We start from the raw sequence: 25,346 nt of genomic DNA, 5'->3' as shown, positions 1-25,346 counted from the left end.
CAAAGCCTTTCCAAAACTATTCCTCGGGAGAATGCTGGAAACAAAAGTGGACAGAGAGTAGAATCTCTTGTCATGGTTCTGAACATCAGAATGGAAGGAGCTCCTGCCAGAGAGTACACTTATCTTAGAGGAAAGATTAATGTAGTTAGCTAGCATCATTGAAGATTTAGGTATTACATGTATTTATATTTTCCAGTCGAGTTCAGCATTAGCTTCTCCACTAGTAATTTATATTTGCAGGAACCCTTATTCGTTATACATTCTTATATTCTTAAAAGGCTAATACTAAACATAATTCAGATTTTTAAAATGATCTGTTTTAACATGATGAACTTTGACTCTGTCACATTGATGCACTTAGACATTAATGAGCAGTGTATGGCTGTTCATACTTATCACAAATGGTCTCTAAATGATGTGTGTTTAGAGATGTCTGCCTCTTTCCCCAATGTTTGTAATCACATTTTAGGGAGAGCTTTGTGCCCTTTCCACTTCTACTCTTACACTGAGGTAGTCTTAGGATCTCATGTCTGTAAAAGCATCTATCAAGGCTGCCCATGCCTAAGGTTGACAACATAAATTATTACACAAACCAGGATACTTTTAAGAGTGAAAAAGAGTGCCTTTAATAATTATTCAATAGCAACATGAATAAGCCATTAATAATTATTCAATAGCAACATGAATAAATGAGGAGTATCCCAGGCACAATGGCATGTATGGTCACCCCATTTATGCCTCAAGCAGCCATCAAAGGAAAGCTCAAAGTCATAGGGTATAACAGATGCCCCCTAGGCAAAATTAGTTTCAGTGCTCATTTATGTTTCTAGATTCTCAATTTAATTCCTTTTCTCTCCTCTAAGGATTTTGTTTAATTTTTTAGTGAGTTCAGTGATTACATATATATATATATATATATATATATATATATATATATATATATATATAAATTTGCAAGAGAGAAAAAGAGGGTACCGTGCATGAGTGGGGAGAGGAAGGGCATAGGGAGAAACAGACTCCCTGCTGAGCAGGGAGCCCAATGTAAGGCTTGATCCCAGGACTCTGATATCGTGTCCTGAGTTGAAAGCAGATGCTTAACCCAATGAGCCATCAAGGAGTCCCCATAAAATATATTTTTTAAAAGTATATCTAGTGGGTGCCTGGGTGGCTTAGTCACTTAAGTGCCCGACTCTTGGTCTGAGCTTAGTTCTTGATCTCAGGGTTGTGAATTCATCCCTGCATTGGACTCTGCCCTAGGCAAAGAACCCACTTAGAAAATAAATTGAAAAGGCTATTTTTTTTCTAGTATTTGTAGTTGTTTTGCCATAGGAGGACAGTTCAACGTATTATGTGTCCCACTTAGCTATAAATAGAAATCCTGAATGCCATTTTTTAGTGTGTATAAACCTATATTCAATACAGAGAAATGCAGTTAGAAAATAAAAATGTCAGGAAAAAAACATAAAATGTTGAGTCATGATTTATAGGAAGCAGGAATATGGGTGACTTGTGTTTATTTCCATTTTTTCCTTCAAATTTTTTTTCCTTCAAAAATTTCTTCAAAAAAATTCCTTTTTTCCTTCAAAAATTTATCTAATCCCAAATGTTCACAGGGAATTGTGTTACTTTTATATAAAAGAAAACAAAAAGCTGAGATAATTGATATTTAAGTCAATTGATATAAGAAGCCAATGCTCTGTTAGTTGAGATTCAGTAAGCTCTATTCTTATATAATCACAAAGCTCAAGAACTCAACTATAGTATTTTACTTCCCTTTAAAAACACTTTGATTATGTTACTCATAATCACTTTGCCCACATTTTTTTAAAATCAAAGACCATTATATAAGAAACAATAATTTGAAGAACATCTCAGAATGTCCTGTAAGACTATGATAGAAGATACTACCCAATGTAGTGTTCAATGCCTTTATATATAAACACTCATGTGACAAATTTCTCAGAGAAAGTTTACCATCTATCACATTTTGGCATGGTTGCTTTTTTCATCACTAATGGCTATAAAATATATTTCTTTTGCCTAGATCTCAGTATCCTCATCTGTGAAGCATGAATAAGAATCTACTTAGGGGGGGGGTTGTGAAAAATTGCATGGCATATATTTTTTTTTAAAGATTTTATTTATTTATTTGAGAGAGAGACAGTGAGAGAGAGCATGAGCGAGGAGAAGGTCAGAGAGAGAAGCAGACTCCCCATGGAGCTGGGAGCCCGATGCGGGACTCGATCCCGGGACTCCCAGGATCATGACCTGAGCCGAAGGCAGTCAGTCGTCCAACCAACTGAGCCACCCAGGCGTCCCTGCATGGCATATTTTATACAAAGCACCTACTATGGCTCCTAGCACAATGCTAACAAAATGCTGTTGTTTTTTCCCATCCTGCTACTTTTCTGCTTTTTAAAAATCAAATGTAGTCCTCAATTAAATTAAATTGTCCTACTTTTTTGTTTGGTTTTCCCTTGTTTTCACCATAACTAAGTCCTTTCTTATATGACCACATTCTTTTGGAAAATAGGTAAATATAAAAAACCTACAGAGATTGAGGAATTTTTTTTTATAAAAGGGCTATGTATCATTTTACCATCACTAAGGGTTCATTTATCTTTCAAAACTGCCATTGATATCATTTAACATCATTTACTAGTTAAGTAAATATTTGCTTAATACCTACTATATACAAGACATGGAGCAATGATTATAACAGACAAAGTACCTGTGCTCATGCTGGTCATTTTTATGTATGTTTGTGGAGGAAGTGTGATGGTAAGGAGATAGACAATAAACAAGACAATTATAGAATATAATATACAATTTGATTAAAATATGCATGTTAATGCAATTTATTTTTTTGAAAATTTTAAAGTCAATTAAATAATATGTAGTATATTATTAGTTTCAGAGGTAGAGTTTGGTGATTTAAAATGACTGGGTGGCTATTAAGCAGAGTATGAGGGTTATGGAGAAGACATTTCAGCTAATCATCACTAACATTTTTTACTAGGATCAAAAATATTTCTAAGCATTTCACATGCATTAGTTTAATTTTGTAACACTCCTACAAAGTAGGTATTATCATTATCCACATTTTACATATGAGGAAACGGAGGCACCAAGAAATTAGGTAACTTAACAAAGTTAGGAAGTAGAGGCAATATTAAAGTATAAGTATTTTGGCTCAAAAGACTATATGCTCTACCACTATGCTATAATGCAAAGAACAGGAGAAGGACATAACAAGGAATAATAAATTCAATGGCCCTGAAGTGCTACCTATGACAGAAATGAACCAGTAGAAATGGTAACATTGATGCATCAGAATAAAAAGGATATAACAAGAGGAGTGACATCCTTAAGTAGGCGACAATTATTGCTTGGAGAACAGGTAGCTGTGCATTGGTGCTCCTGAGCTTTGCAACCAAGAACAGTCATTAGGACCTAAGGCTTACTCACAGATGGAAGCCACAAGGAGCAGGCCATGTATGCTGTTTTGTTTTTTTTTTTAACCCCCAATCACCTAGGGTAAATCACAGTTGAGAAAAGAAAGTTTGCCAAGAAACATCTCCAAACTTCTCACCAAAAAAAAAACTATTAAGATTTCCCACACAAATAAAACAAACAAATGGCAAGATTTGAAGACCCAAAACAGTGTGTGGGAACTCAAGCTAATTATTGACAGTCATCCTTGGCGCCTCTCTCATTTAGAGTTGTGATCATGTGTCTGTGTGTCTAATCAGAGCACAGATTTTTATCTTATCAACTGTTGTATCCCCAGCACAAATAGCTGTGCGGCCTGATAACTGTTCAATAAATGTTTATCAGAGAAAAATTTTGCTTTAGAAACAATAACTTCACCTATGATCACCCCTTTTCAAGCTTTAAATAAATTCTGCTCACATTCTATTAGATCCCTTTCCCATTCTCATGCACACAGGCTCCTGGTGTGTTTTAACTTCCAAAGGCCAGCACCCTTATTAGTATAGGTGTTTTGTTGGAAGATTGTCCTTAGGCTGCTAGAATCTCTGACCATGCTCAAAGGAGAGCAAGAAGACTGGGAATTTCCATTCCTCACAGGTAGCCTTTAGCACATGACAGATGGATTTAGAGGTATAAACACCCTATGCCTTTATCTGTGAGTGGAACAAGTCCCAACATGTGGTCCATGATATCTCTAGGGCTGCTCTATAGCACTGACCGAGTCTCAACTTTTGAGGAGCTTTGATAACAAAAACCTTGCTTGACCTCCTTCCATTCCTGATTCCAATCCCTCAGTCTTCTACTAGTTTATCCAGGGAGTATTTCCTGATAAATCATTTACACAGGAATCCTCATCTCAGACTCTGTTTTGGGGAACCAGGCCAAAAAAAATCTCCCCAAATTTATATTTTCCACACATCAAATTTCAAAGGTGACATGCTTATGACAGATACTCTCTAAGGACAACTGCAGCAGGGATGACTTCATTGAGCCTAGACTGACTATTTTGACCATATCAGATATTTCTGTAAAATTCCTTAAAGTTACACAGATCATTAATTTTTGGATGCAAACTAGATAGAGAAAACAGAAGGAAGAGAACATGAGTATAGAGAAGTCTGCAAATACTAGGTTTTACGTGTAAATGGTACTTACTACATCAGTTTAAATTTATGAAACCACAAAAATCCCAGAAGAGAGCATAGGCAGTAATTTCTCTGACATTAGCCATAACCACATTTTTCTGGATATGTCTCCTGAGGCAGGTGAAATAAAAGCAAAAATAAACTATTGGGACTTCATCAAAATAAAAAGCTTCTGCAGAGCAAAGAAAACAATCAACAAAACTAAAAGACAACTTATAGAATGGGAGACAATATTTGCAAGTGACATGTAAGAAAAAGGGTTAGTATCCAAAATATATAAGGTACTTATACAACTCAACATCAAAAAACAATAATCCAATTTAAAAAAAAATTGCAGAAGACATGAACAGACACTTCTCCAAAGAATACATACAGATGGCCAACAGATACATAAAAAATGCTCAACATCATTCATTATCTGGGAAAGGTAAATCAAAATCCTAATGAGATATTACCTCACACCTGTCACAATGGCTAACATCGACAACATAAGAAACCAGTATTGGTAAGCATGTGGATAAAAAGGAACACTTATGTACTATTCGTGGGAATGCAGACTGGGGCAACCATTATGGAAAACGGTATGGGTGTTTCTCAAAAAATTTAAAATGGAACTACCATATGATTTAGTAATCACATTACTGGATATTTACCCAAAGAATAAAGAACACTAATTCAAAAAGATATATGCACCCTTGTGTTTGTAGAAGCATTATTTACAATATCCAAATTATGGAAGTAGCCCAAGTGTCCATCAACAGATGAATGAATAAAGAAGATATGGTTTATGTATGATGGAATATTATTCATCCATAAAAAATGAAATCTTGCCATTTGCAACAACATGGATACATCTAGAGAAAAGTCAGAGAAAGACAAATACTATATGATTTCACTCATATGTGGAATTTAAGAAAAAAACTAGTGAATAAAGGGAAAGAAAAGAGACCAAAAAACAGCATCTTAACTATAGAAAACAGATGGTTACCAGAAGGGAAGTGGAGAGGGGATGGGTGACATAGGTGAAGGGGATTAGGAGTACACTTATCTTAATGAGCACTAAGTAATATATAGAATTATTCAATCAATATATTGTATACCTGAAACTAATATAATAATGTATGTTAAATATACTGTAATTAAAATAAAATTTAAAAATTTATGTCTCCATAATGACATGCATTATATGCAGTTATACCCCTTGGGTGACTGCAAGACACCATATGCAAAAAAAGTTCCAATTTCTCTATGTCCCCACCAACACTATTGCTGTCCCTCCTTTTTTTATTATTATGTTCAGTTAGACAACATATAGTACATCATTAGTTTCTGATGTAGTATTCAGTGATTCATTAATTGTGTTTAACAAACAGTGCTGATCACAACACGTACCCTCCTTAATATCCATCACTTGGTTCCCCTACCCCTTAACCCCCACCCTTCTCTAACCTTCAGTATGTTTCCTTTAGTCCACAGTCTCTCTTGGTTTTTCTGCCTTCTTCCCATTCAGTTCCCTTCCCATATGGTCCTCTGCACTCTTCCTTATGTTCCTTATGTTCCACAAATAAATTTAACCACTTAATTGTCTTTCCCTGCTTGACTTATTTCAATTAGCATAGTCCTCTCCAGTTCCATCCATGTTGACACAAATGGTAGATATTCATCCTTTCTGATGGCTGGGTTATATTCCATTGTATAAATGAACCACATCTTCTCTATCCATTCATCTGTTGAAGGGCATCTCAGCTCCTTCCATAGTTTGTCCCTCTTTTTTTTTTTTTTTTTACATTATAGCCATCCTACTGTGTGTAAGGTGGTTCTTTATATACTCTAAATATCAGTCCCTTAATAAATATCTGATTTTCAATTTTTTTTCCATTTAGTGCATTGCCTTTTCACTCCCTTATCATTTGGTGGATCATAAGATAGTTCCATTTTAAACTTTGTGAGGAACCTCCTTACTGTTCCCCAGAGTGGCTGCACCCATTTGCATTCCCACCAACAGTGTTAAGGGGTCCCACTTTCTCTGTATCCTTGCCAACAGCTATTGTTTCTTGTGCTGTTCATTTTAGCCATTCTGATATGTGTAAGGTGATACTGTAGTTTTGATTTGTAATTCCCTCATGATGAATGATGTTAAGCATCTTTTCATGTGTCTGTTGGTCACCTGTATATTTTCTTTGAAAAAATGTCTATTCATGTCTTCTGCCCATTTTTAGCTGGATTATTTGTTTTTTGGGTGTTGAGTTTTATAAGTTCTTTATATATTTTGGATACTCTTTATCTGATAAGTCATTTGCAAATATCTTCTCCCATCCTATAGTAACTTCTAGTCTTGTCGATTGCTTTCTTTGCTGTGCAGAAGCTGTTTATTTTGAAGTAGTTCCAATAGTTAATTTTTACTTTTGTGTCCCTTGCATTAGGCAAAATATCTAGTAAGAAGTTCCTACGACTGATGAATTTTCCCCAATTTAATTATTATTAGTTAAGGAGAAAATGCACCATGTTCCACACTCTGTCTTTCCAGAAGTCAAAATTTCTGGTCCTTAAATTCTTTTTCTTTTTAATATTTTATTTATTTATTCATGAGAAACAGAGAGATAAAAGAGAGAAAGGCAGAGGGAGATGCAGGCTCCCCATGGAGCAGGGAGCCTGGAGTGGAACTCAATCTCACGACCCTAGGATCATGACCTAAGCCCAAGGCAGATGCTTAACAGACTGAGACACACAGGTGCTCCTGGCCCTTAAACTCTTAAAACAATTTACTCTGTTGAATCTTTCCATGTGCCTTGAATTGATTGATGTAGTATCTAAAATACCTGTCATTACCATGAATTAACTCTATGTTATTTTATTATTATTATTATTATTTTTAGAATCATGGAGGCTAATATTTCAATACCTAAAGCCTAAACACTTCAATACCTAAGAGGCCTAAAACTGGGGTTTCTCAGGATCCTCAGAGGAAAACCATGAATGGTTGTAGATGCAGGCATCTTTTTGGTCTGTTACTTTTGCACCAGATCTCTGAAGGTCCAAAGGAACTCTAAAGAAAAGAAACTTCTGGGGCGCCTGGGTGGCTCAGTGGGTTAAGCCGCTGCCATCGGCTCAGGTCATGATCTCAGGGTCCTGGGATCGAGCCCTGCATTGGGCTCTCTGCTCAGCAGGGAGCCTGCTTCCTCCTCTCTCTCTGCCTGCCTCTCTGCCTGCTTGTGATCTCTCTCTGTCAAATAAATAAATAAAATCTTAAAAAAAAAAAAAAAAAAAGAAACTTCTCTTGCCCTTCCCCAGCCAATTTGAGCACTATAGCTCAGACTAATTATAATTCTAGGGGGTCATAGAACATGGTTCTAAAATTCTCTCTTTCAGCACAAGTTGAGATTGAATTCCATGTTGGGTGCCATGCTCAGCAGGGAGTCTGCTTGAGATATTCTCTCTTCCTCTCCCTCTGCCCCTACCCCTGCTGTTGCATACACACTCTCTCTCTCTAAAATAAATAAATAAATAAATAAAATCTTTAAAATTCTCTCTTTCATCCATAATTGCTGTGATCCATTGAATAGAAACAAAGGCACAGGAAGTTACATGACAGAGCTTCTGCAGTAAGTTCTGATTATAAATATAAGTATATTATAAATTATACTTTTAAATATTTACATATATATTTTATATTTGTATTATAAATATAAGTATAAATATAAGGTCTGATAGCACTGGGGTGCCTGGGTAGCTCAGTCAGTTAAGCCTTTAACTCTTGATTTTGGCTCAGGTTGTGATCTCAGGGTTGTGGGATCAAGCCCCTCATTGGATTCCTCACTCAGTGAGGAGTCTGTAGATTTTCTCGTTCCCTCTCCTGCCTTTCCCCCCTCAAATAAATAAATGAATCTTTTTAAAAAGTGATAGTATCTTAATTTAGGTTATGGCTCAGTGTGTATTATTTTCTCTTTATACAACTTCAGACATACAAACAATAGCATTTGAAACTCACACCTGAGAATCAGAAATGATGCAACAATTTCTGAGTAATGATATAATTTTGGCTTTGGGGCTAAGCCAGTTTAGGGTATGATTATCTGTCAGGGAAACTCACGATACAAAATTGGTCCTGATATTCCATTAACAAAATACACAACTTGTTTCTCTGTGTCTTCCCTCTCTTACCTTTATTTTACACTTGTATTTGTAAGTTGAAGTAAAAATACATTGGCCTAAATTATCCTTGATAATAAGTTTAATTAGAATTATCAATACAGGGCGCCTGGGTGGCTCAGTGGGTTAAGCCACTGCCTTCGGCTCAGGTCATGATCCCAGGTCCTGGGTTCGAGCTCCACATCGGGCTTTCTGCTCAGCAGGGAGCCTGCTTCCTCCTCTCTCTCTGCCTGCCTCTCTGCCTACTTGTGATTTCTCTCTGTCAAATAAATAAATAAAATCTTTAAAAAAAAAGAATTATCAATACAAGTAAGGGCAAAAATCTCTGCTACAAATAAATTACTTAAAGTTATAATTATAGCTTTATCTTAAAAGCAATTACACCATGCCCTGATAAACAAATACATATATTGACTACTTTAACCCTCTCTCCACTGTGATATAATTTGTTTTGCATTACTGAAATTATTAGCCTAGCATTTTGTTTACAGCATAATAACAGTATAAAAGCTTTTACTATAGTTCTCTTTAACCATGGAAAATATTTTAGTTTAATCTTTCAGAAAGAAAATGAACCAGTGACCTAAAAAGATATGTGGAGAAATGGGGCTAATCTAATAATTAAACCTGTCTCCTTTTGTTGTCATTCCTCAAAATTATTCCTACTGTAAGAAGAGGCAAAGTGCATTTCATTTCCTCCAGGGCTTAAGAGCTTCAATTTGTTCATTATTTTCTTTTTAAATATGGGTTTACTGATCCATTGATATATTGTAATAGAATCCCAACATTTCAATGTTTTTTGCACTATACCAATTAATAGGTTTTGTTATAAAATCTTCATTCTTCAGAATTCTACTTTCAACAGGAATTAGATTTTCCTTTGGAGAAAACTGGATCTTTTCTGTCAATACATTATGCATTTTCTCTTTTCCAACCATAATACAAAAGAAAGGGTGATCTTTGCAAAATGTCCTCCTACTACCTCTCGTTCACACAGTTAATATCAGTCATTAACATGGAATTTGATGGTTAATTTAGTAACAATATATTGTGAGATTATAACACATGAGGAAGTAAAATGTATGACAACAGTAATATACACGTTAAAAGTAGGGAAATGAAGGTCGACTATTATAAGTTTTTACACTACATAAGAAGTGGTATGTAATTTGAAGGTAGAATTTGATTAAAATTTTATACTGCAAATCCTTGGGTAAACATTTTAAAAATAGACATATAGCTAACAAGCCAAGAAGGGGAATACCAATACTCAATCTAAAACGAAACAGAGAAAAGTAGAAAAGGGAGCAAAAAAGTTGATGGGACACATAGAAAACAAATAGAAATTAATTATTAATCACCACATTAAATTTAAATGGCATAACACTTTAAATAAAATGCATTAGGCATGTCTGGGTTAAGGTCAGTCGGTTAAGCATCTGCCTTCGACTCAGGTCATGATCTTCAGATCTTGGGATCAAGCCCCACATCAGGCTTCCTACTCAGCAGGGAGTCTGCTTCTCTGTCTTTCTCACTCTGTCTCCCTTCCTCTGCCCCTACACACTGTTCGTTCCCTCTCTCTCACAAATAAACAAAATCTTTTAAAAAATAATGAAATAAAATACATTCTAATATTTGATACAAAAGCAGAATCTGATTATATGCTGTTGATAAAACAACCCTTGATGCAATTAAAAAAAAGATACAGATTAGAAGAAGAATGAAGGTGAAAATATAGCATGCTACCACTAGTCAAAAGAAAGTTGGGGGAAACTATACTAATATCAGATAAAGTATATTTCAGAGCCAGAAATATTACCAAGGATAAAAAGTGTTATTTAATAATATAAAGGGGTCAATTTTATTTTTTTTAATTTTTCTTAAACAGTTTTGTTGAGTTATCACTGTACATATTTAAAGTGTATGATCTGATAACTTTTGAAAAGTGAATACATTACAAAAAACTCACCACATTCAAGAAAATGGATTTATATATCTCCCCAAAAGTCTTCCTGTGACTCTTTTGCAGTCCATTCTTTACATCCCTCCCCACATCCCATGCAACCACTGATACGCTCTCTGAAGGGGTCAATTTTAAAAACAGGATATAATAACCCTAAATGTGTATAAACTGATTAAAATACCTTTAAAATAAATGAAGCAAAACCTTTGAAAACTAAAGGGAGAAATAGACCACAATTACAGTTGGAGATTTTAAGATCCCTCTATTAACAACTGAGAGAATAAGATGATAGCAAATCAGTAATTATAAAAAATTATTAAAAAATTTATCAACCTAATTAACTTTTGGCAATTATGTGATACTCCATTTTTAAAAGGGGAAAAATCATATTAAGTATGTTCTCTGACCAAAACAAAATTAAATTAGAACACCATAACAGAAAGAAATCAAATAAATCAGCAAATATGTATAAATTAAACAATATGCTACTAAATAAGCCATGGCCCAAATAAGAAATCACAAACTAAATCAGAAATTATTTGGAACTAAAAGAAAAAGAAAACAAAATAGCCAAAATTTGTAGTAAGCAGCCAGAATAGTGCTTATATGAAAATGTAGAGCAGTAAAGCCTTCGTTGGAAAAGAAGAAAGTTTTAAAGTCAGTGATTTAATCTTCCACACTGGGAAATTTAGAAAAGATCAAATTAAGCAGAAAGAAAAATAGGAGTATGGAAAGTTTGGATGGCAGTTTCATCTAACTGGCTTAACTGACATTTAGAGAACAGCCAAAACAACAGCAGAATTCACATTCTTCTCAAATGCTCAAGGGACACTCATCAACCTAGACCACATTCTGGGCCATAAAACAAGGTTCAATAGATTTAAATGAATTCAGGTCACACACAGTATGTTCTCTGAATACAGTGGAATTAAATTACAAATCAATAACATAAAGGTACCTGGAAAATCTTCCAAATATTTGGAAGATGAATAAAAAAATTCTAAATAATCTCTGGGACAAAGAAGCCACAGGAAAAATTTAAAAATACTTTGAAGTGAATGAAAATGAAAACAATGTCCACCAAAATTTGTGGCATTTTGCTAAAGCAATATGTGGGGGAAATTCATAGTTCTAAATGCATATGGTCAAAGTGAAGAAAGGTTTTAAACTAAGGACCTCAAATTCCACTTAAGAAACTAAAAATATACCTTAAACTAATACAATGCTATATGTCATTTATATCTCAGTAAAGCTGGCAGTTAGGCAAAACTAGAGGGAAAAAATAATAAAACACAAAGTAAGCAGAAAAAGGGGAATAATAATTATAATTGTGGACATAAATATAAAATATAAAATACTATAGGAAAACAAAACAATGAAACAAAAGGCTAGTGTTTTGAGAAAAGTAATTATAGTCAACAAACCTCTAGCCAAACTGATCAGGAAAAAAGAGGAAAGATAAAAATTACCATACATCAAGAGTGAGAAAGGTTACATAAGTACAGATTCCACAAATATTAAAAACATAAGGAATATTAAAAACAACTTTATGACAAGCAATTTGGCAACTTTAAGTATAATTATCAAACTCCTTGCAAGATTCAAATTAGCAAAAATCACCTAAGAAGAAGTAGATAATCAGAAAATATCTACTGAATATACTGAATTAGTATTAAAAATCTTTTCATTATGAAAATTCCAGGCCCAGATGACTATATTGGTGAATTTTAACAAATTTAAGGAAAAAAATATGCCAATTCTACCTAAAAATCTAAATAATCTCTTTTAAAAAACTGAAAAGAACACTTCCAAACTCATTATAGAAGGACCATATTACCTTGATATCAAAACCAAAGATATTTCAAGAAAAAATTTCAGATAAGCTTTTTCCCATTGAGGATGATATTTGCTGTGGGTTTTTCATAGATAGATTTGATGAAGTTCAGGAATGTTCCCTCTATCCCTATACTTTGAAGCGTTTTAATCAGGAATGGATGCTGGATTTTGTCAAATGCTTTTTCTGCATCAATTGAGAGGACCATGTGGTTCTTCTCTCTTTTCTTATTAATTTGTTCTATCACATTGATTGATTTGCGAATGTTGAACCATCCTTACAGCCCAGGAATGAACCCCACCTGGTCATGGTGGATAATCTTTTTAATGTGCTGTTGGATCCTGTTTGCTAGGATCTTGTTGAGAATCTTAGCATCCATATTCATCAGTGATATTGGTCTGAAATTCTCCTTTTTGGTAAGGTCTTTGCCTGGTTTGGGGATCAGGGTAATGCTGGCTTCATAGAAAGAGTCTGGAAGTTTTCCTTCTGCTTCAATTTTTTGAAACAGCTTCAGGAGAATAGGTGTTATTTCTTCTTTGAAAGTTTGGTAGAATTCCCCAGGGAATCCATCAGGTCCTGGGCTCTTGTTTTTTGGGAGGTTTTTGATCACTGCTTCAATCTTGTTACTAGATATCGGTCTATTTAGGTTGTCGATTTCTTCCTGGTTCAATTTTGGGAGTTTACAGTTTTCCAGGAATGCATCCATTTCATCTAGGTTGCTTAGCTTATTGGAATATAACTGTTGATAATAACTTCTGATGATTGTTTCTACTTCCTTGGTGTTAGTTGTGATCTCTCCCTTTTCATTCATAATTTTATTAATTTGGGCTTTCTCTCTTTTCTTTTGGATTAGTGTGGCCAATGGTTGATCGATCTTATTGATTCTTTCAAAACACCAGCTTCTAGTTTCATTGATACGTTCTACTGTATCTCTGGTTTCTACCTCATTGATCTCAGCTCTAATCTTGATTATTTCCCTTCTTATGTGTGGAGTTGGTTTGATTTGTTGTTGATTCTCCAGTTCTTTAAGGTGTAGAAACAGCTGCTGTGTTCTGGATTTTTCAATTTTTTTGAGGGAGGCTTGGATGGCTATCTATTTCCCCCTTAGGACCGCCTTTGCTGTATCCCATACGTTTTGGACCAAAGTATCTTCATTCTCATTGGTTTCCATGAATTGTTTCAGATAAATATACCTCATAAATGTACATGTTGAAATAACTAAGTAAAATGTATAGAAATAGAGTCCTGTAGAGTCAGCCATATATAAAGGGATAAAATGTCATGGCCAAAGGGAGTTTATTTTAGAAATGCAAGACTGATTTAACATTTTAAAATCAATCAATGTAGTTTACCTACTAACAAATCCAAGAAGAAAAACTACATTATCATCTTAGACATAGGCCATACATTTTTTTAATTTTTATTTATTTATTTGACAGACAGAGATCACAAGTAGGCAGAGAGGCAGGCAGAGAGGAGGAAGCAGGCTCCCTGCTAAGCAGAGAGCCTGATGTGGGGCTTGATCCCAGGACCCTGGGATCATGACCTGAGCTGAAGGCAGAGGCTTTAACCCACTGAGCCACCCAGGTGCCCCGATAGGCCATACATTTGAAAAAAAAAAAAAAATTTACATCCTTTCCAATTAAAAATTCTCAGTAAATTAAAAATACAAGGAAACATCCTAATCTGATAAAAGAGATCTATGAAAAACCCTACAACTGATATATCACATAGTGGTGAAAGACTGAATGCCTTCTTATTAATATCTAGGATATGACAAAGATGTCTGTTCTCAACATCACTATTGATTATCACACTGGTGGTACCAGTTAGTACAATAATACAAGAAAAAAATAAAAGGAATTTTGATTAGAATATACAACAAAAAGTCAAAACAACAGCTGAAAAATTGAAATAAAAATACTATTTACTGTATAATCAAAATCATAACATCTTTCAGGATAAATATAAAAAAAACTGTTCAAGACCTATACACTGAAAATGGCAAAATTAACTCAGATAAACTAAAGATCTAAATAAATGGAATGATATGATTATGGGTGAGAAGACTCAATATTGTTAAGCTGTCACTTAGTCATATCAATTTGTAATTTCAAAGTAACCTCAGTCACAATTATAAGAGGTAATTTTGTAGAAATTAATAAACTTATTCTAATATTCACATGGAAATGCAAAGGAACTCTAATTACCAAAATAACTTTGAAAAAGAAATAGAGTTTGAGAACTTACAGTGCTTAATTCAAGGCTTATTTTAAAGTTGTGTAATCAGGGCACCTGGGTGGCTCAGTGGGTTAAGCCTCTGCCTTCGGCTCAGGTCATGATCTCAGGGTCCTGGGATCGAGGCCCGCATTGGGCTCTCTGCTCAGTGGGGAGCCTGCTTTCTCCTCTCTCTCTCTATGCCTGCCTCTCAGCATCCTTGTGATCTCTCTCTCTCTGTTTCAAATAAATAAATAAAATCTTTAAAGTTGTGTAATCAACACAGTATGTTACTGGTGCAAAGATGTACAAATATGCCAAAAGATCAGAAGAGAGAACCCTAAAAAGATGATATGTTTTATGGCCAATAAATTTTCAAAGGCACAAATACAATTCAGTAGAGGAAAAATAGTCTATTTTGCAAATGGTGTTGAACCAAGTGAATATCCATTGACAACAAAGAAAGAATTTAAACCCATATTTCACATCACATATAAAATTTAACTCAAAATTGATGACAGGCCTATTTGTAAAACCTGGAATTATAAAATTTCCAGAAGAAAACAGGAAAAAAAATAAGTATGACCTTAGGTTAGACATTTATTTCTTAGCTATGACATCAAAAGCACAATTCAAAAACAATGAATGATCAACTGAACGTCTTCAATACTAAAAACTTGTTTCTTCAAATGGTATTGTTAAGAGAATTCAAAGACAACAGATTGGGGAAAAAATTTGGAAAGTACACATCTAATAAAGGACTTGTTTTTGATATATATCAAGAACCCCCCAAACTTAACAATAAAAAAAAAACAAACAAACAATCCAATAAAAGGGGGGATAAAACATATGAAAAGATGTCAGCAAAAAGATATGGGGATAAGAAGTAAACATGTGAGAAGGTGTTCAGCATCATTAGTCTAAGAAATGGAAGTTAAAACCACAGTGAGATACTGATAAACATTTATTACAATTGCTAAAATTTAAAAGACTAACCATATCAATTTGGCATGGATGTAGAGGAACTAAAATTCTCATATACAGCTGGTAGGAATATAAAAAGCTACAAGTAGGAAATTCAGAGCTGTGGTTTAGGGGAGAAATGGACTGTGGGTGCTGTGGAGGGGAGAGAGCAATGGTCAACAAGAAGGCCAAGGAGGAGAAGGGAGTTGGGGGAAATCAGAAAGGGAGGTGAACCATGAGAGACTATGGACTCTGAAAAACAATCTGAGGGGTTTGAAGGGGTGGGGGGTGGGAGGTTGGGGGAACCAGGTGGTGGGTATTAGGGAGGGCACGGATTGCATGGAGCACTGGGTGTGGTGCAAAAATAATGAATACTGTTATGCTGAAAATAAATAAATAAATAAATAAATAAATAAATAAAGTAAGAAAAGAAAAAAAAAAAAAGAAGGCCAGTGTTGGGGGGAGAGGAAGGAGCACACAGAGGAATGCAGAAGGAGACTGTTTCCCTAAAGCCATTGGCTTAGAAATTGAGAGGGGCTGAATATTTTTACTTCTTCCAACCAGTGGGGCTTAAAGCCTGGAGATTTAAAGATCAGCAGGCATGGCTGGGATAGAGCCCAGAGGGCACTGCACTGCTCCTAAAGATAAGGCAGGCAAATAATCCAGGCGCAGACAGCAAGGTAATAGCCATCTAAAGAGCGTGTGTGGCATTGAGTGAGGAGATTATTCGTTCTTTTTGGAACACGTCCTTGAGAGGCCATGTTCATGGAGACACCTCTTGGGGAACAAAGGAGTTGGCCAGTGCCATTTCCCTTACCTACCCATGAGCATAAACACAGAGGCACCTGCAGAAAGCAACAGAGCACCAACACTGCCTGCCTAACATGCATATACCAAGCCCTACCCCTTGCACTCTGGTGTGACTGCCCTTCTCAGTCACAGTTGCCTCAGTCCCAGTGCAGTGGGCTCCTCCCTCAGAAGACCAGCAGAAACCCCTGCACACACCACGTCTTCCGACCAGACTTCTGCAGGGCCTCAGTTGTGTCATTTTTCATGTGTCTTATTTCATAAGCAGACCAGAGCATACATAGTTAAAACTTGCCACATTCAAACCACCAACCAAACACTGCCCACAGCAGGTAAGGAGAGTCTCTGCAGACTAATGGCCTAAAGGAAAAACTATAAACCAAAAAATTAGGCAAGCTGGAAGAAATGGATAAACTCCTAGAAACATATTAATTACCAAAACTGAAACAGGAAGAAATAGAAAACTTGAACAGTCAAATCAGCAGTAATGAAATTGAAGCAATAATCAAAAACTCCCAACAAACAAAAGTCCACGGCCAGATGGCTTCCCAGGAAAATTCTATCAAACATTTAAAGAAGAGTTAATACCTATTCTCCTCAAAGTATTCCAAAGAATAGAAGAGGAAGTAAAACTTCCAAATCCATTCTATGAGACCAACATTACCTGATACCAAAACCAAATAAAGACACCACTAAAAAAGAGAACTACAGACCAATATCCTGATGAAAATAGTTGCAAAAATTCTCAATAAAATATTAGCAAACAAAATTCAACATTATATTTTAAAAATCTTTCAGCAGGGTCAAGTGGAATTTATTCCTGGGTTACAAGGTGGCTCAATATTCACAAATCAATGATAAGTGAATTCAGTAAAGTTGTAGGATAAAAATGTACATAAATCTGTTGCATTTCTATACACCAATAATGAAGCAGCAGGAAGAGAAATAAGGAATCAATCTCATACACAACTGCACCAAAAATAATGTTATCTAGGAATAAATCTAGCCAAAGGTGTAAAAGATCTACACTCTGAAAACTCTAAAACACAGATAAAAGAAATTAAAGATGATACAAAGAAATGGAAAAACATTCCATATTTATAGATTAGGATAATAAATATTGTTAAAGTGATTATATTACCCAAAACAATCTATACATTTAATGTAATCCCTATCAAAATACCAGAAGCATTTTTCACAGAGCTAGAACGCACAGTCCTAAAACTTGTATGGAATCACAAAAGACCCTGAATAGCCAAAGCAACCTTGAAGAAGAAAAGCAAAGCCGGAGGCATCATAATTCTGGACTTCGAGTTATATTACAAAGCTGTAGTGATCAAGACAGTATGGTACTGGCACAAAAACAGACACATAGATCAAAAGAACAGAATAGAGAGTCCAGGAATAAACTCACACTTACATGGTCAATTAATCTTCAACAAATGATGCAAAAATACACAATGGGAAAAAGACTCTTCAAAAAATGGTGCTGGGAAAACTGGACAGCTTTATGCAAAAGAATGAAACTGGATCACTTCTTACACCATATATAAAAATAAATTCAAAATGGGTGAAAGGCCTAAATATGAGACCTGAAACCATAAAAATCCTAGAAGAGAACACAGAAGACAGGTAATAACTACTTTGACATTGGCAGTCGTAACTTCTTTCTAGATATGTCTCCCGAGGCAAGGGAAACAAAGGCAAAAATAAATTATTGGGAGTACTTCAAAATAAAAAGCTTCTGTACAGCAAAGGAAACAATCAACAAAACTAAAAGGCAACCTACAGAATAGGCAAAATTTTTGCAAATGACATATCAGATAAAGAGTTAGTATTCAGAATCTATAAAGAACTTATACGACACCCAAAAAATGAATAATCCAAATTAAAAATGGACAGAAGACACGAATAGACATTTCTCCAAAGAATATATACAGATGGCCAACAGACACACAAAAAGAAACTGAACATTACTGATCATCAGGGAAATGCAAATCAAAACAATGAGATATCACCTCGCACTTGTCAGAATGGCTAAGATCAACACACCAAGAAACAGCCTGTGTTGGTAAAGTTGTGGGGAAAGGGGAACATTATTGCACTGTTGGTGGGAATGCATACTGGGGCAGCCACTCTGGAAAACAGTATGGAGGTTCCTCAAAAACTTAAAAATAGAGCTAACTTACCATCAAGCAATTACACTATGAGGTATTTACCCAAATAATACAAAAATACAGATTCAAAGAGATACATGCACCCCAATGTTTGTATTTATACCAGTATTATCTGCAAAGCCAAAATATGGAAACAGCCCACGTATCCATCACAGACTGATACATACTCTCTCTCTCTCACCCTCCCTCTCTCTCTCTCTCCATCTATATCACAGAATATTACTCAACCATAATAAAGAATGAAATCTTGCCATTTGCAATGACATGGATGGAGCTAGAGAGTATTAAGCCAAGTGAAATAAGTCAGAGGAAGACAAATATCATATGATTTCATTCATATGTGGGATTTAAGAAGCAAAACAAATAAGCAAAGGGGAAAAAAGAGAGATTGAGGCAAACCAAGAAACAGACTCTTAACTATAGAGAACAAACTGATGGTTACCAGAGGGGAGGATGGGTAGGGGGCTGAGTGAAATAGGTAATGGGGATGAAGGAGTGCGTTTGCGATGGGCATGGTATGTTGTATGGAAGTGTTGAATCACTAAATTGTATACCTCAAACTAATAATACACTGTACATTAACTAACTGGAATTAAAAACTTGACAAAAAACTAAAATGTAAATCATAAATTTTTAAGGGTAGAAATAGTTGGAGAATAGTATGGTAGTTTCTTTTTTATTTAAAATTTTTATTTCTTAATTTTAAAATTCCAGTATCATTATAAAACCTGAATTTATAATAAGAAGGTAATGTCCATTATCACCTAAAACAATAGCAACAACATAATATTGAAAAATTTTTTGACAAAGAAAACCTGTTTGTTTATTTATTTTAGATTTCTTTTCAGTGCTCTAGAATTCATTATTTATGCACCACACCCAGTGTGCCATGCAATACATGCCCTCCACGATACCCACCACCAAACTCACCCAACCTTCCACCCCCCTCCCCTCCAAAACCCTAAGTTAGTTCCTCAGAGTCCACAGTCTCTCATGGTTTATCTCCCCCTCCAAATTCTCCCAACTCCCTTCTCTTCTCCATCTCCCCATGTCCTCCGTGTTATTCCTTATGCTCCACAAATAAGCGAAACCATATGGTAATTGACTCTCTCTGCTTGACTTATTTCACTCAGCATCATTGCCTCCAGTCCCATCCATGTTGCTACAAAAGTTGGGGATTCATCCTTTCTGATGGAGGCATAATACTCCATAGTATATATGAACCATATCCTCTTTATCCACTCATCCATTGAAGGGCATCTTGGTTCTTTCTACAGTATGGAAGTTTCTTAAAATTTAAATATACATCTACCATATGATCTAGTCAATCCACTCCCTCTATATTCAAGTCAATCTTGAGAGAGCACAAAACTGGAGGCATGCCAGTTCCTGATTTCAGCTATAGTACAATGTGAGAGTAATCAAAACTGTATGAGCAATATTTCTTTGTATATAAATATGAAAAATTATCCATTCACCAATTGATTAGCATTTAAATTATTTCCATATTTTGGATATTATGAATTATGTTTCTATGAGCATACTTGTACAAGTTGTTATGTGAAATGTTTTCTCTTGGATAAGTATCTAAAAGTAGATGTCCTATCATAAAACAAGACAGTAAACAATAAGTGTTGGAGAGGATATGGAGAAAGGGGAACCCTTTGTTGGAATGCAACCCTTGGTGGGAATGCAAGTTGGTGCAGCCACTTTGGAGAACAGTGTGGAGATTCCTTAAGAAATTAAAAATAGAGCTTCCCTATGACCCTGCCATTGCACTACTGGGTAATTACCCCAAAGATACAGATGTAGTGAAAAGAAGGTCCATCTGTACCCCAGTCTTCATAGCCGCAATGGCCACAGTCGCCAAACTGCGGAAAGATCCAAGATGCCCTTCAACGGACGAATGGATAAGATATGGTCCATGGATAAGAAAGCATGGACTACTGCGGAGCCTGTTTCCTGCACCTGGGTGGCCCCTGATATCTCAGCTAAGTTTTGCTTTTTCTCTTTTTTAATTCTTATTTATATATTTCAGTCTGTGCTGTTTAGGGTCGTCATCAGCCTTTGATTTGGAAAGTTTGTGTTCACATACGTTGAGCCCATTAGGCCTCCATCCTTTTGCAGACTGAGCTGTGTCATTTCAGAAATGCATTCAAAGTTGCATCCAATTCTCATGTTTCCCTTGGCTTACATTTGAAAACAAATTTTTCTGGGTCTCCTCAGTGCATACGCTGTTTAGCAGCCAGCCAGGGTTGTGTGAAAGCTGATTTCAGCCCTTTTAGGCTCTATAATTTCCAGGATCACCCTCTTAATTTTTTTCTTGTCTGCTATTCACCCTGAATCATTTTAACACGGATGAGCTACCAAGGCCATGGGTATTTCCTCTGTGCTCTGACATGAGTCTGTCACTTTAGGCCAGCGAAGGCTTCAATTTTCTGCATCTCTCCCCTGCCCCCTCAAAGCAATTTGAGTTCATCACCACTGGCTTCAAAGGTGCTGTTTGTGCTATAAGTCTCAAATCACTAAACTACAGCTTTGACAGCAGAATGGAGGGTGTATAGATGGGAGTGACCCAAGACAAGAAGTCCATAGATTCACAATTACGTTGATGTCATTTTCACCCAATGTTGTTAGAGTTTTCAAGAATAAATGCTTCTCAATGTGTGTTTGTCTTTCTTCAATTTTCTGTGTCTCAAAATAATCTTGAAAGTTTATTTTAAGTTTTATGCTTGTTTTCTGCAGAAAGGAATCTTTCACCCTCTTCTTGTTGTTACTACCTTAAGTCCCACTTCCTGTGGTTGATTTTGATTTATAAACTCTATTTATTTAAAAAATATTAGTTATGTATTTTTTCTTGAATGAACTCCAGTCATATTATATTTTTCTTTTAGAAACTTTGTTCATTTCATCTAGGTTGTTAAAACTATCAGCATGAAGTTGTTTATAGTTATCCTCATCTTTTTTTTTAAGTGACCATACTTAGTAATCTTTTAAAAGCTTCATTGAGGTATTATTAGCAAAAAATAAGTGGGCATTTAAACACCCAATTTGATAAGTTTTGGCATAGTTATTTACCTTTGAAACTGTCACTACAGTATATCTATCTCCCTCAAAAGTTTTCTTAAGCCGCTTATCTTTTTTTTTAAAGATTTTATTTATCTATTTGACAGAGAGAGATCACAAGCAGACGGAGAGGCAGGCAGAGAGAGAGAGAGAGAGAGAGAGGGAAGCAGGCACCCTGCTGAGCAGAGAGCCCGATGCGGGACTCGATCCCAGGACCCTGAGATCATGACCTGAGCCGAAGGCAGCGGCTTAATCCACTGAGCCACCCAGGTGCCCCTTAAGCCGCTTATCTTATTGCTCCCTACTGTTGTGCCCAGCCCCCACCATCTCCAATGTCTGATCTGTTTTCCATGAATATAGATTAGTTTGAATTTCTAGAACTATACATAAATTAAATCATATATATGCACACCTTAATGTTTGGCTTACTCCAGAGAGAATAATTTCAGATTCACATGTTATTTTCCATATGAAATAGTTAATTCCTCTTAAATTCTGAGCAGCATTTTATTGTATGGATATATCACAGTATGTTTATCAGTCACTTGTTGATGGACATCTGGATTGTTTTTATTTTTTGACCGTTACAAATAAAGCTGCCATGAACATTTGTGTATAAGTTCTTAAATAGACATTACTGTTGATAAATGCTTAAGAGTAGATCGACTAGATCATATGGTAGATGTATGTTTAAATTTTAAGAAATTATCATCTGTGAATATCTTCTCCCATTCTGCTGTGCAGAAGCTTTTGATCTTGATGAAGTCCCAGAAGTTCATTTCCGCTTTTCTTTCCTTTGTCTTTGGACACATGTCTTGAAAGAAGTTGCTGTGGCTGATGTTGAAGTGGTTACTGCTTATGTTCTCCTCTAGGATTTTGATAGATTCCTGCCTCATGTTGAGGTTTTTCTCTGATTTTGAGTTTATCTTTGTGTATGGTGTAAGAGAATGGTCGAGTTTCATTCTTCTACACATAGTTGTCCTATTTTCCCAGCACCATTTATTGAAGAGACTGTCTTTTTTCCACTGTATATTTTTTCCTGTTTTGTCAAAGATTATTTGACCATAGAGTTGAGGGTCCATATCTGGTCTCTCTACTCTGTTCCACTGGTCTATGTGTCTGTTTTTGTGCCTGTACCATGCTGTCCTGGTGATCCCAGCTTTGTAGTAAAATTTGAAATCAGGTAACGTGATGCCCCCAGTTTTGTTTTTCTTTGTCAGCACTGCCTTAATGATTCAGGATCTTCTCCGGTTCCATATAAATTTTAGGATTGTTTGTTCCAGCACTTTGAAAAATGCCTGTGGAATTTTGATCGGGATGGCATTGAAAGTATAGATTGCTCTGGGGAGCATAGACATTTTAACAATGTTTATTCTTCCAATCCATGAGCATGGAATGCTTTTCCATCTTTTTGTGTCTTCTTCAATTTATTTCATGAGTGTTCTGTAGTTCCTTGAGTATAGATCCTTTACTTTTTTGGTTAGGTTTATTCCCAGATATCTTATTGTTCTTGATGCTATAGTAAATGGAATTGATTCTCTAATTTCCCTTTCTATATTCTCATTGTTAGTGTATGAGAAAACTGATTTAAGATCTATAAATAACTCCTCAAACTCAACACACACAAAACAGATAATCCCGTGAAAAAGTGGGCAGAAAACATGAACAGACACTTCTCCAAAGAAGACATACAAATGGCTAACAGACACATGAAAAAATGTTCATCATCATTAGCCATCAGGGAAATTCAAATCAAAACCACATTGAGATACCACCTTACACCAGTTAGAATGGCAAAAATTGATAAGGCAAGAAACAACAAATGTTGGAGAGGTTGTGGAGAAAGGGGAACCCTCTTACAGTGTTGTGGGAATGCAAGGTAATACAGCCACTTTGGAAAACGGTGTGGAGGTTCTTTAAAAAGTTAAAAATCGAGTTAAAAATACCTTATGAGGGGCACCTGGGTGGCTCAGTGGGTTAAACCTCTGCCTTTGGCTCAGGTCATGATCCCAGGGTCCTGGGATCGAGCCCCGCATTGGGCTCCTTGCTCAACAGGGAGCCTGCTTCTCCCTCTGCCTGCCTCTCTGCCTGCTTGTGCTCTCTACCTCTGTATCAGACAAATAAATAAATTCTTTTGAAAAAATACCTTCTGACCCAGCAATTGCACTATTGGGCATTTACCCCAAAGATACAGATGCAATGAAAAGAAGGGCCACATGCACCCCAATGGTCATAGAAGCAATCAATGTCCACAATAGCCAACCTGTTGAAAGAGTTGAGATGTCCTTCAACAGATGAATGGATAAAGAAGATGTGGTCCATATATACAATGGAATATTACTCAGCCATCAGAAAGGATGAATACCCAATTTTTGCATCAACATGGATGGGACTGGAGGAGATTATGTTAAGTGAAATAAGTAAAGCATAGAAAGTCAATTATCACATGGTTTCACTTATTTGTGGAATATAAGGAATAGCATGGAGGACATTAGGAGAAGGAAGGGAAAAAATGAAAGAGGGGAAATCAAAGGTGGAGACAAACCATGAAAGTCTATGGACTCTGAGAAACAAACTGAGGATTTTAGAGGGCAAGGGGATGAGGAGATGGGTGAGTCTGGTGACGGATATTAAGGAGAGCACATATTGCATGGAGCACAATGAGCAACAATGGATCATGGAACACTACATCAAAAACTAATGATGTACTTTATGATGACTAACATAACATTGCGCGCGCGCGTGTGTGTGTGTGTGTGATGTAGGCCATTGTTACCAGGAGCTAAGGGTAGGAAATGGGATTGACTATAAAGAGGCACAAGGAAATATTTTGACTGATGGAAATACAGCACCAACTTGAAATGGGTGGACTCATTTTATGAAAAAGCTGACCCCTCCCCTCCCAAAAAAACAGTCAGTAGGAAGAAAAAAAAAAAGAAAACAGAAATATTCTGTGGTAAAATCTTCAGTCTTAAAGGTTCTATTTTCAACAGGAATTAGATTTTCCTTTGGAGAAGATTGGATCTTTCTTTTCTATCATTATAATAAACATTCTCTCTTTTCCAGCCTTAGTATAATAAGAGGAATGACTTTGCTGCATGCCCTTTTCTTGTCTTTTCCCACAATTGATACTTATCTTTAAAATAGAGTATAATTCTTCCACAAACTGTCTACATGACACATTAATAATGAATTATTTTGAGTTCATAGTATCAAAATTAGTTTGATTTGAGAAATGACTGATAATTTTGACAATTTGCAGATATAGACTTTTCAAAGAATTCAAATTCAATTCAGGTAGAATACATGATCAAACACTTTCATCTTGATTTACCATAGCTTTGTCTCTTACAGATTTGACAGTTGGAATTTACACATGGTTTTGGTTATCTACTTCTGAATAACAAACTGCTCCAAACTTTCTGGCACAAAGTAGCCACAATTTATTTATTATTTCTCAAAATTCTTTAATCTAGGCAGAATTAGCTGGGTTATTCTTTCTGTTTCACATGTTTTCTGCTGGCTTTGAAATG

The sequence above is a fragment of the Lutra lutra genome, chromosome X, assembly GCF_902655055.1.
Source record: "Lutra lutra chromosome X, mLutLut1.2, whole genome shotgun sequence".
Lineage (NCBI taxonomy): Eukaryota > Metazoa > Chordata > Mammalia > Carnivora > Mustelidae > Lutra > Lutra lutra.
The sequence above is the reverse complement of the archived record's forward strand: the minus strand, read 5'-3'. Positions refer to the sequence as shown.